At 40.1% G+C, this 5,895-nt stretch overlaps 1 long non-coding RNA gene across 1 annotated transcript in view; it reads right to left on the bottom strand.

The window, feature by feature from the left end:
• LOC102473163 (uncharacterized) overlaps window positions 1-5,895 on the bottom strand; it is a 40,359-nt gene that overhangs the window by 10,520 nt on the left and 23,944 nt on the right. The window lies entirely within an intron of this gene.

Genomic DNA, 5,895 nt, shown 5'->3' with positions numbered 1-5,895 from the left:
CCCAGCTACTCTTCCAGGAAGCCACCATCTGTTTGTACTCTACTATCGCTGAGTCCAGATGTTCTCATCCTCCCAGTGAATGTTTTCCAATTGGAACTTCTTGTTTAAGCACACTAAAGCAGAGCAATGTGTTATGTACGATGGACTTTTGCTGGTTTGAGTCATCCATTATTAAAAGATGTGCAAGACAGCTCTGTTGATTTTGTGCTGTGTTCTCAATCAGCAATACAACACCCTCAATCATAAAATTAAACCTTGGGGATTTGTATCTCAGAGATAAAAAGACTTAAATTTCAAGTCTAGGATAGGAGACAAAAAAATTATTAAATTTATAAAACGAGCAGAAAAACAACCTGAGTTTGGAGATGAAACAAAAAAATTGGAACTAAAGTAACAGTCATGATTCTGTTATGACAATTCATAAGCTTTACCATTTAAGAGTAGGCTTCATACACTGAGCTCTCCTCTCCCCTCTTTATTTGCCTTATCTACCTGAGGTCCAGCTGCTGGTCTGGCTGGGCCTCCTGAACATCCTGTGACCATGACCTTCACCTCACAGAACTGGCTTACAGTGTGGGCCATTACAGAGGTATGTATAGTGCTCCCACATGAACATCACTAGGCTTGGGGCACTAAACCTAAATGTAGTAGAGGAAGCAGGAACTTACTATGGGTTCCCTGATAACAATGAGAAAAATAACATTATGATAAGCCTGCTTTTCTGGATCTAACTTTTAAAAGCCAGCTGATCCTGAGGATTATACGGTGATATTCACAAATAATGATTATCAAAAGTTGCACACATAAAAAAACTATTTCAGGTTTCTCGTTTAAGTGGATTCCTACTATATTTGTCCTTTGTGTCTAGCTTAGTTCAATGTGTCTAGCTTAGCACAATGTCCTCAAAGTTTATCCATATTGTAGCATGTATGAGAATTTTTTCTCAATAGATACTTAGATTGCTTTGGCCTATTTTGAAAAGTATACAATTAACAAAAGAATGGGAACAGCATTAATATGGAGAAAAAGCTATTGGATTTTGAGGACTACTTGCTATTTGGGTGGCAATAGCATGAACTTTGGAACCACACTAACTGATTTGAACTTTGTTCCATATTTGTTTCCTTTGATTCATCACCTGTAGGATCTTGAGCAAGGATTCTAATCATAATTTGTTCAGTTTCCTTACCTTAGATGGAGCTAATAAAACCTTTCATATAAGGTTAGTGTAAGGATAAAAGTGCTAATCTTATAGATATAAAACATCTTATAGGATTTTTGCTAAACAGCTTTTAAACATTTATTTTTCATGTTGAAACTGCCAAATAACAATAAAGAAATAAAGATAAAAGATGGGGCTAGCAGTTAGTGTAATGGCTATGTTGCTGGACTCCCATGTAGGCAACCACAGTTCGTGTCCCGGACCCGGTGCCTTGAACCCCATGTAGGCGCATGTGTGTGTGTGCCCAAGATCCTAAGAGGAAAATGGAGGAAAAGGGATTGTGGCGTGGCCATCCCCCGGGGGGTGATTTCTCACTTTCTGTCTCTCTGTCTGTCTCTGTCTTTCTGGCGAGTGCACACGCCCTATAGCAAAAACCTCTCCAAAAAAAAAAAAAGAGGAAACTGATTTGCCCCAGTAAACACCAGGAAAGTTCAGGATTTGGCAGCGCCAAATACCACACATAGTGGAGATGAGGAAGGGTCTCAAAACAAGGGCTACAGAAGTGCTAGAACAGATTTAGACCCAGAATCAGAATTTTTAACCATAATTCTGAAGTAAAAAAGGCAAGAAAACAGCCCTTTTAAAATGTAGAGGGGAAATGCTTTTCAAGAAATATTCTATCCCAAATTAAACTGTCAATTAAAACAGCTTCGGTCATGAAAGGCACACAGGACAAGGAGAATGGGAAAAGAGACAACAGTAAATAAGAGATGTCACACAAGCTTTAGAGAATAGACATCAAATGGAGGCAGAGCAGATATGCCATTGGTACTCACTGTTTTGCATTATTCTGACTCTATTGGTCATTTACTCTCCGTGTCCATTTTTTTTTCTTTTTTTTGGAGAGGTTTTTGCTATAGGGTGAGTGCGCTCGCCAGACAGACAGAGAGAGACAGAGAGACAGAAAGTGAGAAATCACACCCTAGCGGGCATGGCCACACCACAATCCCTTCTCCTCCATTCTCCTCTCAGGATCTTGGGCACGCATGCACACGCCCCCAGCGTGAGTTTAAACCACCGGGTCTGGGACTCGAACCACGGTCGACTACGTGGGAGTCCAGCGACATAGCCATTATGCTAACTGCTGGTCCCAGCAGTGTCCATTTTGTGCTCATGCTTTTCTTGTGGTTAATACACGATCACACATGGATGGAGGAATGGTAATGAGACAGGAAGGGTCTGAAGCAAGGAATGTTCCAAATACCAACAATAAAACCTGACATACGAAAGTGGCTATGAGACTGGGTCTCAACCAGTTGGAACCAAGATGGTGACTGGAACGACTGCTGCCTCACCTTCAAACTCATTATATCCTCATTGTACTATATTGGTACGCTATTGGGTCATCGGAAAAGTCATGATGTATTTTTTCCTGATTATTTTTTTATATAAAATGTGTCATGACTTTTCCAACAACCCAATAGATGACACTCCTACTGGCACCATGACAGTTTGGAATAACCATGACATTGATCAGAATTATCCTAACAAGGCTAGAAAATGGGAGGAACAGAGGAAAACTACTTCCCCTTTTTATATAAACCAGATACCCACCTGAGTCCAGGCTGTCTTGTCCATGGGTAGCCCTTCTATCTTTCCTTTTGGGTAACGGCTCTCCCCACCCTCTTGGAGGAAGGAATAAAACTGTTCACTCATCTCCTCTCATGGGGCTGCTCCATCCACTGAGTAGTCTGCTCTGTACACTTTACTTAATAAACCTGTTTTCACATTCCCTCAACGGCTCACTCTTGAATTCTTCCCTGCGAGAAGCCAAGGACCCTTAGATCCTGGACAAAGACCTTTCTAGGATTCAGTCTCCCTGGCAATAGTAACCGATTTATTAGCAAGATGAAATTTGCCTTAGAGATCTAAACCTGTCTGTGAATAAGGAAGCCAATGAGAGAAAGCTGATTGATCCAGACAACACCAGGAAAGTTCAAGATTTCGTAGCACTAAACACCAGGCGCAGTGGAGAAGAGAAAAGGGCTAAAACAAGGGCTGCAAGAGTGTTGGTGCAAATTTAGAGCCAGAATCAAGATTTTATTCCTTTTTTTTTTTTTGCCTTAGGGCATGAGAAAGAGAGAAACAGAGAGAGAGGGAAAGTGAGAAATCACTTCCAGGGAATGGGGGGTGTGTGTCCATACTGCAATCCCTTCTCCTTTGAGGATTTTTGGCATTCATGCATATGTGCCTGCTGTGATTTTCAAGCTGGCCAACTCCAGCCTTGAACTGCAGCTGGTCATGTGAGAATCCAGTGCCTTAACCATCTAGCTACCTGCTTCCAACCCCCATCAGAATTTTTAACCACAATTCTGAAGCAAAAAAGGAATCAAAACTTTTAAAATGTAGAAGGAAGGTATTTTTTAAAGAAATATTATACCCCCAATTAAACTATTGAATGAAACATCTTCAGATATGAAAGGCCTCAAAAATTTTATTCCCTATGTTCTTTTTCTCAAGAAGTTATTGGATAACATGATTTGTAAAAATGAGGAGTAAATCAAGACAGAGGAAGACACAAAGGGCAGGAAAGAAGAATTCTAGTGTAGAAACAGAGAAAATTCCCAGTAGAGAGAGAAGTGCCAGGACAAGTGTGCATGAGGCCTTAACTGTGAACAGTTCCGGGGAAATGATAGTCCCCCAACAAAAGGAAATAAAATTGATAAACTACCTAATGCACTAATGATGAGAAAAACAGTATTTTTAAAAAAGATTTATTTAATTTTATTATTTTTTTAAAATTTGACCAGAGAGACAGAGAGAGAGAGAGAGTCAAACAGAGAACGTCAGAAAGCAAGCCACAAGATCCAGGACTCAAACTGTGGTTGGCCATATGGGATTTCAGTGCCTTAACCACTATGCCACTTGCTGGCCACAGAGAAAAATAGTATTAAGAAAGATTTTACAATTATTTTGAGAGTTTGTGAATAAATGTACGTACCTAGAAAACTAAAATATGCCAATAATTAACTAAAAAAAAAAACTTGCACAAGAAGAACGTCATAATCATAGTACTCTACTTGGTTGAAAAGTAAACATAATTGTCATGTACCTGTATCAGGAGGACAAGAAAGAAATGAAAAATATGAGGCTAATATTTCATTATCCATAATACAAAGTCAATAAATACTAAGAAAAATCAAAAGTAGAGTTTATTCATAGTTTTTAGTGAAATGAATTAAAGGACATTTCCTCTGAAGAACAGGATGGGAGTTGGGGAATCTTATATTTTCTTTTTCAAAATTATGTACAAATACTATTTGAATAACAATGATTAATTTAAAAAATAAATGCTATCTTTACATGTGAGTACACACATACAGTGCCCATTACTTGGTAAATATTCAGTATTCAATATTTCTATTGTTTGTGATGAGCTTGGATGAGAACTGAGAGGAGAGATTCAGAGGCTTTTTCTGTAGAAGGGGCTTATAGGCAGCAATCTGACTGAAAGGTGAGTACAGTGGGTTGAACAGTGGCTCCAGAAAGACATGTGTAAGTCCTAAACCCAGACACTATGATGGTGGCCTTATTTGGAAATAAGGTCCCTGCAGATATAATAAAGGATCTCAGAGGAGAACATTCTGGATTTAGCATGCACCTTAAATCCAATGACGGGGCCAACAGGTGATGTAGTGGTTAAGGCACTGAATTCCCACATGGCTGGCTGCTGTTCAAGTACCGGACCCAGTGACTTGAAACTCACATGGGCACATGTGTGTGCATGCCCAAAATCCCAAGAGGAGAATGGAGGAGAAGGGATTGCAGCATGGCCATCCCCCCTGGGAGGGTGATTTCTCACTTTCTCTGGCTCCATCTCTTTCTGTCTCTCCAGTGAGCATGCGCACCATAGAACAAAAATCTCTTTCCAAGGGAAAAAAAAAATCCAATGACAAGTGCCCTTGTAAGAACAGAAAAGGGAAGACTGAGAGACACAGAAGGGAAGGCCAGGAATAGAAGGAGGTTAGAGTGATGTATCTACAAGCCAATGAATGCCAAGAACTGCCAGTAGCCATTAGGTAGGAGAGGCATGTAGTGAATTCTCCCTCAGAACTTTCAGAAGGAATCAGCTCTGCCAACACTGATTTTGGACTTCTGGTCTCCAGACCTCAGAGATAGAATGCATTTTTGCCATTATAAGCCTCCTGATTTTTGGTACTTTGTTAAAGTCACCTTTCAGCTCTGCCAACACTGATTTTGGACTTCTGGTCTCCAGACCTCAGAGATAGAATGCATTTTTGCCATTTTAAGCCTCCTAGTTTTTGAGATGAGTCACCTTAATAAACAAGTACATACAGTGGGGTTAGCAGATGAGCTTTGCAGCTTCATTTGCAGAATATATATCTTATTGTTTTAGATTATATTTTTATTTAGGAGCTTTAATGAAGATTTTAGGGGTGATGTAAGCCTCCCTAAACTGTCCCTTGCCATTGCTACTGGCTAGATTCCAAACTGGATGAAAACAATGAAATAAATGTGTTTAAAAGGTATTTCACAGGCCAGCAGGTAGTATGGAGGTTAAGGCACTGGATCTCACATGGCTAGCTGTGCAATTCTAGTCCCAGACCCAGGGGCTTGAAAATCATGTCAGGTGTGAGTATGTGAGTATCCAAAATCTGGAGAGAAGACTGGAAGAGAAGGCATTGCAGCATGGCCATCACTACCTACCCCAC

This window comes from Tupaia chinensis, unplaced genomic scaffold (assembly GCF_000334495.1).
Source record: "Tupaia chinensis unplaced genomic scaffold, TupChi_1.0 Scaffold000402_1, whole genome shotgun sequence".
In the NCBI taxonomy this organism is placed as follows: Eukaryota; Metazoa; Chordata; class Mammalia; order Scandentia; family Tupaiidae; genus Tupaia; species Tupaia belangeri.
This window is presented reverse-complemented; position numbering and strand designations above follow the sequence as displayed.